Below are 9,610 nucleotides of genomic sequence, written 5' to 3' on the forward strand. Positions count from 1 at the left end.
GTACTTTGAAACTGTCTATAACCCAATGGAACTTGTTCAAACCGTCTGTTACGCAGCGCCAGTTTTAAAAGAGAAATTTGAAAAACGAATTGCCAAAAAGAAATTTCCCAAAGCTGTAAAACCTGAATTTAAATATGATTTGGCCTTTGAGTGTGAACCATCCAAATTTCCAAATTTACCCAATGCAGACTTTGCTTTGTCATTTTTCCCCCTTACCCAGATTGGTTCACATGTGGGAACATTTTTAATGAACTAAAAAATGACCAACAAAGACCTGCTAAAAGGGTAGTTGCAACCAAACATACCTTAGACAGTTTCAAAGGCTTTCTTCACTTTGACTTGGATGCAGTGAGAATTACCTCTCCGACATGTGAAGGTGTGGAATGCTTGGATTTCTTGGTTTTACAACTCCCTTTCGTCTTTTGCCAATCTTTTAAACATTGTGTGTTTCGACTAACTCACATTCTTCTTTTAGCTGTTGAAAGGAAGGTGGTGAAGAAAGAGAAGCCTGTGGCAAAAGCTAGTTCGAATACTGCTTCTAAGCCAACTACCTCTTCGAGCCAGGGAGCCCCTTCTGCCAAGGATGCTGCTCCAGAAAAAACAAAGAAGAGTTTAAAGGTATTACATCAAATAACTTCTTTGTCTCTTTCATATTTTTCTAACTGTTTATGATTTTCCTTCTTTCAAGGTAGTGGCAAGCCTCCTTTAACGCCAAAGAAAAGAAAAGTCCCAACTGAAAGCACAATTATTGTCGAAGAGGATGAAGAGGAAACTCCTCCAACTCCACTTAAGAAAAAACAGAAAAAGAATAAGGCAACAGTTTCCCCTTACCAAACAACCAAACAACAAGGTGTCGAAATCAAGATTTTCCCTCCTCCTTCAAAGGAAACTCAATCTCATCCCTCTGGTGGCGCAGTGCTGGAGCATATTGGGAGTAATGCTTCCGACCCTGAGGCTCAACAGGTGAACTTCTATCCTGAGTCTTTTATCTTTTGATAAATTTCTTTTTTATTCTAACACTTTGTTTTCAGGAAAAACCTACCACTCCCCTCATCTCTACTCCCAATCAAAGTGATCCTTCGAGCGACATGAATCCATCTCCTCCTCCGATCATCAGCGGTGCTGTTCAAAACAAAGGATCTTCGACTGGAGCCCAAAATCTCGAAGCAGATAATGCCCAGAACGAACAAGAAACCTCTTCTCCTGGTGAAGATGGTAAAAAAGATTCGAAGCAAGCTGAAGAGAAGGATTCAGAAGAGAAAGAAGATTCTGAGGATACTCCCAGTAACTCTCCTCCAAGAGTTACGTTCCCTTCAGATTACGCTGACGAAGATGATCAGGATTATGATGAGATTGAGGGGTACTTTCAGCAAGGTGAAGACATGAGTGAGGGAGAAGCCGATCCTAAAGGAAATCAGACTAGAACTGGTGATGCTATTGTCGAAACAGTCCCAAATCCAACTAACGTTCAATCATCCACAATCCAGACTTCGCCTATATTACTTACTGAGGAGGAGAAAAATGCTTTGAAACAAAATGATCCCCTCAAGTATGTAATATTGATGATGGCTCAAAGAGAATCTTCTTTAGAAAAAAGCATTTTTGGAACTTCGACCCACTCTAGTGCCAGTGCAAACGAAGCATCACATGACGAACTCCTTAAGCAGATGAAGAAGGCTGTTTTTGATGTAGATCTCTTTGAAGAATTGAAGAAGGATGTGGGAGAAAGCTTTGGCATAAAGAAGCTGATAAGCAAGATCAATATCACTGCTTGCCCCACTGATATAGGTGAAGCCCTTATCGACATCCAGAACCTCATTAGCCAAGTCTGGGCTGAATACCGTAGGGAGGTGGATGCCAAAGCAAAGCTTCAATCAACTGAACAAGCTCAAGCTACTGAGTTTGATAACGCCCTTCGAACTTCAAAAGCCTCTGAGGAGTTAGCTGCTTCCAAAAAATCAGCCCAAGCAAAATTTGGCACTTATACTGCTTCGATACGACTCTGGGAATCTCACATTGCAGAATTGCAGAAGAAGATTTATGTTGCCAAGGCGAAGCAGGCTGCTATCCAAGGCTTGGATAGTACTGAAGCTAATAATCTGGCGAAGCAGAGCGTAGATCACGTCGAAAAGGCTACTGCTATGAATGAAGATATTGCGCGCCTCAAAGGGGTTCAAGCTGCTGTTTAGTACAAGATTGGCTTGGCAAAGATAAAGTATGACCGGATGAAGGCCACTATTCCTTTCTGATTTTCGCTTGTATTCGTTTTATTTGACTTTTGTTTATTTGTAATTTGATTAAGACAATGCCATCTTGGCAAAATTTGACGTTTTAAATATATTCACCATCTTGGCTACGACAGTTCTTTGCTTACTACGTTGTTATGATTTTAACTTCATGCACAAATGGTTTATACTTCTTTAAGTATTTCCCATTTACTTTTAGGATTCTTCGATCCTCTGCTAGTTCTTCTATTTCGTATGCGTTATTTTAAAATGCTTTTAAAATTCGAAAAGGTCCTTCCCAATGTGGAGACCATTTTCCTAATGTTTTATTTTTTCGATCCATAGGTAATATAACTTTCCAAACTAAATCATGCATAATGAAAGTTTTACCTTTGACCCTCTTATTGTATGCTCTTGCTACCCTCTCCTTCTGTCTTCTTAATACTTCTAATGCATGCAACCTTTCTTCGTCCAAATCAACCAGTTCATTCATCATCATTTCCCAATATAGGTCAGATGGAATTTCTCCTTGTCTTTGGATTCTTACTGATTCCAAGTAGATTTCGACAGGTAATACTGCATCATGTCCAAATGTAAGTTGGAAAGGTGTAATATTAGTAGCTTCTTTAGGGGAGGTTCGACAAGCCCAAAGTGCTTGATCTAAAGTTTTGTGCCAATTTTTTGGCTTCCTCCCTACATGCTTTTTTATTAAACCAATTATTACTTTATTGGCTGCTTCGACTTGCCCATTGGCTTGAGCATAATAGGGTGTGGATGTTAATAATTTGAAACCCATTTCCTTTGCAAATTCTTGCATCTTTCGACCAATAAAAACTGATCCTTGATCTGTTGTTATACTTTCTGGGATCCCAAATCTATATAATATTTGCCTTTGAATGAATTCAATGACAGTTTCTTGATCCATATTTACTAAAGGTACTGCTTCGACCCATTTAGTGAAATAGTCAATTCCTACAAGGATGTACTTTTGACCTTTGGATGAAGTAGGTCGAATTTCCCCAATTAGATCTAATGCCCAACCTCTAAAAGGCCAAGGCTTGATAATTGCATGAAGCTCACTTGCAGGAGCATGTTGAATTCCTGCATGTACTTGACATTTAAAAACAACCATTTCATCTTATGGCTTGCCTGGTGTGCTCCACAGGCTCCACTGTGTACACTAGATAATGCTAAGTACGCCTCGTTTTCTCCTAAACATTTCAACAGGATCCCTTCAGGGGTTTTCTTGAATAATTCATTCCCCATCAAAACATAAGATAAAGCCATATACTTGGTTTTTCTTTCTGTATCTATCAAGGGTCCTTGAGATAATTAATAATTGGATTCCTCCAATCTGTATCCATTAAGGTATCAATGGCCAGTACTTCGAACTCTTCTTTGTTATCATATCCTAACTGAGTGCTTTCCAAGTCTGTCGGAGACAATCTGGCAGCCATTGCTTTTCCTCTTACTTCGACACGTTCCTCTAGCTTCTCTTTTGAAATTCTATACCCTGAAGCTATTTGTGCTAAGTCATTAGCTTCTTGGTTTTTTATTCTAGGAACATGTTTTATGTCTATATATTCAAAAAATTTGAGCAACCAATTTGCAATGACGAAGTACATAATCAAACTTTCTTTTATACATTTGTACTCTTTCGTTAGTTGCTTAATTACTAATTCTGAGTCTCCTTTAATTTCGACCCTAGTTGCCTCCAATTCCAACAAAGCCTCAAGTCCTGCAATAAGGGCTTCATATTCTCCGTCGTTGTTAGAACAAAGGGGACCTTCGATTCTATATTTGAGTTTTGTTGGAATTCCATCAGGAGAAATTATCATGATCCCAACTCCACTTCCATCCTTATGAGTGGAACCATCGAAGAATAATCTCCAAGGTTTTAACTCAACTTGAAGTTGAGGACTTTTGACCACTGCATGGTCTATAATAAAGTCTGATACTATTTGTCCCTTCATTGCTCTTAAAGGCATAAAGGCTAAAGAGTATTCAGTGAGGGCTAATGCCCATTTTCCAATTCGACTGTGCATTATTGGCTTCGATAACAAATACTTAATGACATCAAAGTGTGAAGAGACGTATAAATCAATAGGTTGTATATAATACTTGAGTTTAGTACAAGAGAAATGCAGACAAAGACACCACTTTTCTATTGAAGTGTATCTAGTTTCTGCATCATTAAAAACCCTACTAAGATGATAAATGGCTTTTTCGACGCCATCTTCATTTTCTTGTGCTAACATGCTACCTATAGTAGTGTCGGAAGCTGATATATACAATCTCATAGGCTTCTTTCCACATGGTGGTGACAAGATAGGAGGATTCATCAGATAATGCTTGATCTTGTCGAATGCCTTTTGATGTTCATCATTCCATTCGAACTTCCCTTGTTTCAGGCGTAGGAGGGGAGAGAAGGCTTGAGTTCGACCACTTAAGTTTGAGATGAATCCTCTCAGGAAGTTTATCTTTCCTAATAATGATTGCAAATCTTTCTTAGTTGATGGTGCTTTGGTCTCCATAATAGCCTTCATCTTATTCTGATTGATTTCTATCCCCTTTTTATGGACCACAAAGCCCAGAAAATCTCCAGCCTGTACAAAGAATGCACATTTAAGAGGATTCATCTTTAAGCCATGTTTTCTCATTCTTTCGAATGATTGGCTGAGATGGGTTAGATGATTTTCGTCTGATATAGATTTTGTCACAATATCATCTATATAAACCTGCATAAATGTCTCTATATAATCATGGAATATAGAATTCATTGCTCGCTGGTATGTTGCCCCAACATTTTTTAAACCAAAGGGCATAACTATCCACTCATAAGTGCCTATTGCCCCTGGACATCGAAAGGCTGTTTTGGAAACATCCTCTTCAGCAATGAAAATCTGGTTATAGCCAGAATATCCATCAAGCATGCTAAGATATCCATGGCCTGCAGCTGAGTCGACTAGCATCTCTGCCACAGGCATTGGATACTCATCTTTAGGAGTTGCTGCATTTAGATCACGAAAATCTATACATATTCTTAAAGAGCCATTTTTCTTAATCACAGGAACTATATTTGCAATCCATTCGACATACCTTGTGGTCCTGATGAAATTGCATCGAAGAAGTCTTTCGACCTTTTTTTTTATCTTTGAGAGGATCTCTGGGGCGAATCTCCTTGGAGTCTGCTTGATGGGCTTCTTGCCATCCTTGATAGGCAGCTTCAATTCAACTAGTTCCCTCTTCAAACCAGGCATCTCGTCGTAGTCCCAAGCAAAACAATCTTTGTTTTCTCTTAGTAGTCCAATTACTCTTACTTTCAACTTGGGGTCCAGTTTAGTGCTGATGTAGGTGATTCTTTTTGTGCTCCCATATCCAAGATCAATTTCTTCAAGGGGATCTTGCACTAACATCTTCACACTCGACGTCACTGGATCTTTTTCGAATCCCAGAGGCTCTTCGTCATAGATGGCATCTAACCTTTGTTCTGTTAGTTCCATAGGTACCTGTTCGTCAAGGGGTTTTGGTTTACAATACTCCCCATGTCCTGTATTATAAATTTCACCATATGTGGCTTTGTCAGCCATGTTAGTTATCTCGGCTTCGAGAGCCGCTTTTCTTTTGTTCTCAGCCATGTAGGCCGAAATCTTTGTGAAAAAAGAAGACTCAAGCATAATCCAGGTCTTCATCCCAGCCTGTTGGCCGTATTTCAGATGATTCCCCTTCTTCTGGGTCCCCCATAATTTCCCTATCCCACTGAAAGCCATTGGGATGTAGAGTCCAGAAATACAAAGCATTTTTATTTGGGGAGTAGCTGTCTTCAGCTGGGTGACATGGTCCTATATGAGCCAAGTTCCTGTCGAAGTTCTTCTTATCTACATTGTTCATTTCCGCCATGAAGTAACTTTGGTAAGCCTCAACATTTTCTACTACACCATCTTCTCTCTAGATGGATACCCTCTGGTGCATGGTCGAAGTAACGGTCCCTATTCCATGGATCCACTCCCTTCCTAGCAACAAGTTGTAATTCTCCTTCGTAGGTATCACCATGAACATTGTTGGTCTTGTGATTGATCCAACAGTCAGATCTACTTGTATGACACCCAGAGTCTGTCCTATCTTACCCTCATAGTTCGACAATACCATATTGTGAGGTTTAACATCAGTATCGGACATACCTATCTTTTTCAACATGAACTGAGGCATCAGATTGACTGCTGCTCCTCCGTCCACCAGAACTTTGTTCACCCCCACATGTTCAACTTTAGCTTTAATGTATAGGGGCTTGAGATGGTTCTGCATCCCTTGGTGAGGCCTTTCAAAAAGAGCATTCTGCTCTTCGACAACGCCGTTGTTGAGAACATAGTAACACACAGGTTTATGCTTCTCCATCTCCACAACATCTGCTTCCTCATTGTCTTCAATCTCCGTCTCCTGATTATATTCGTATGGCAGAACTGATACCACATTGCAATTCATATTAACAGATGACACTCCATCGGACTCAAAGTCGTCAGTGAGCATTTCTTCCTCTCTTATTTGTTCCTCCTGAACTTTCTGATTTTTGTTTTCATCTGGAAACAACTTCCTTCCTACAGGTGGTTTAGTCGAATTTGTGACATTTGGGGAAACCTTGATGTTGCTGGATTCTCCAATCTCCCTCGAAGTCATCTCTCTTTCATCCTTCCTCAACCTCTGATGTCTTCTCCACTGGGACCTTGACATGGGATTCTTTCCTTTGTAGTTCTCCAGTCTGATAGCCTCTCTCTTAGATGTCTGGAACTGTTTTCTATAAGCCCAATAGGTTCTTCCTCCATCCTTAAAACTTTTCCACTTTCCCCTCTTCGACCCCGCCTGAGTCCATTTGTCCTCAGGGACTTCTGCCGGAAGCTTAAACATAACTCTTTTCGCCCTTGGGTGAGGGCTGTTTTGCCTCCTAGGAACTCCCCTCTTGTCGAATATGTACATATTCGAGTTACCTCCGTGTCCATCCCAACCTTGGTTAGATGGAATTCTCTCGAATGCTTCAGCCAATTCCCTGTTGTAAACTGCCCCACATCTGGGACACATCCAACATTCTGTTTCGTACTTGTAGCAATGCACAATAAAACCAAGAAGGCTTTCTCCAGGCTTGGGATAAACCTTCAGTAGTTGGTTTTCCTTTCTCCAATTTCTCTCAGTCTTAGTTCATTGCCATCTTTCATAGTCCTCAGCCACCCTTCGACATGGCATGATGCTACACCTTGGGCACAACAACATGTCAGAATTTCTTTTGTGACACCTCCAAAGGTATTCACGTAGGCTCTCATTGGCATTGGGATAGCCAAACTGCCTTCCCTCTTGCTTTATCTTCAGACACCTCTCCACTTCCTCCATCTCTGGGGGAGGGGGGGGGGGGGTTGGTTCAGATCCACCATGTTGACACCTAGATTGGCGCCATCAGTGATTGAAATTTCCTCAAATTTCTTCCTTAGGCCCTCAGTAGCCTCAATTGCCTTCCCATTTAGACCTTCAATGGCCTTTGGTTCGACATCAACAATCTGTTCACCTTTGACAGAAATTCCAAAGGGAACATCATTATTTAGGCCATCAGTAGCCTGCTTTCCATCTAGCGCATAGCCTTCAGTTCCTATTTCCTTCACAGCCTCCACTTCCCCTATGTCAATAATGTTGATTTCGATAGGTTCAACATAATTTGTGTCAACAATGTTGAGGGGGTCAGCGTCAACCTTCATCTGGTTTCTCCCCCTGTCAACGAACGTGAGGCGACCATCCTTAATTGCATTTTGAATAAGATCCCTGAAAAGAAAGCATTATGAGGTTTTATGGCCTAAGAAATTGTGATATTTACAGAAGCCTCTTTTCTTCGGTTGTTCTAATGGAGGAATTTTGGTATTCAAAGGCACTATCATTTGGCCATCTTTTACTAATAAATCAAAGATTTCATCACATTTGGTAACATCAAATGTGTAAGTCTTTTTGGGGAATCTATCATTCTTTTCTGTTTCGACAGAGTTCCTGCCATTCGAAGGTGTAAGTAATTTACAAGCATAAGGTGGTGCTTCTTTTAATTCAGCCAAATCTACTTCGAATTCCTCGAGGCAATAAGGGTCATTAGAAATTTCAGACTCCTCATCTTTGACTTCGACATAAGTTACCCTTTCTTTCTTATAATTCTTATTCTCTCTGGCCTTTTCAGCTTTTAAACGTTCGACCTGTCGAACCCTGTCTGCTAATTGGGCCATATCTCTTAGATATTGGGTATCTAACTTTTTCCTAATGGAATAGTCTAACCCTCCAGCGGCCATTTCGACCAATTCATGTTCAGGCACTATTGTAAAGCATCTAGATTTCAACAAATGGAACCTATTCAGATAATCATCTATAGGTTCAGTGAATTTTCTTTTAATGCTGGCTAATTCCTTAAGACTTATCTTAGTTTGGCCCATGTAGAATTGTTCATGAAATAATCTCTCCAAATGAGGCCAAGTATCTATGGAATTTGGTGGCAAAGTTGTAAACCACGTGAAGGCATTCTTCGTTAAAGAACTGGGGAAATATTTCATTCTTCGGTTCTCACTGTTCGCCAAATCCCCTGCCTCAGTCATGTATCTGGCTATGTGTTCTATAGTGGATTCACTAGTGTCCCCTGAGAATTTGGTGAACTTAGGGATTTTACAACCCCTTGGTAATTCAGTTTGTAGGGCGTATTCTGATAAAGGAGAGGTATAATTTGGCCGTCGAAGTCCTGTATTCAGACCATTATGGGCCATGATTCTCTCTATCATAATAGTTAAGTCGTTTTCCCTCATGTTTTCTTGCCTAACCCTATGAATTACTTCATCTGCATCCTGGTCTCTATTAACCATCACTACTCTCCTAAGTTGTTCTTCTAGGACTTCCTATCGAACTGGCTGTTGTTCTAATCTTGCCCCCATGACCCTTTCGTCAGGCATTTGTCTAGGTGGTCGAAACCTGATTTATAGTTGGTTCTTCTTCCTGGATTATAACTTGGTTTGGTCTGCGTCGAACAGAGGACTGAGGGGCGCCTAGGAAATCTGCTATGCATCCCATCTGCGCTGACAGTTGTTGGTATGTTTGGGCATTATCATTGTTAGTCTTATTTACATTCTATATTAGGGGAGAAAAAATGGTATTCATTTCTCTGGCAAGAACTCCTACCATATCATGGTTACTAGCATCCATTTGTTGTGTAAAGGCTGCTTGATTATTCGTTGTAAGGGTAGGTAATAGGGTGGATACTCCTTGTGATTGGGTATTTCGACCTATATGGTTCATGCCAGAACCAAAATTTTGAATTGGCAAAATAACCGTATTCTGGGGCTGAGTATATATGGAGGTATTATTTTGAAGTCCTGCCA

This window comes from Lathyrus oleraceus, chromosome 1 (assembly GCF_024323335.1).
Source record: "Lathyrus oleraceus cultivar Zhongwan6 chromosome 1, CAAS_Psat_ZW6_1.0, whole genome shotgun sequence".
NCBI lineage: Eukaryota > Viridiplantae > Streptophyta > Magnoliopsida > Fabales > Fabaceae > Lathyrus > Lathyrus oleraceus.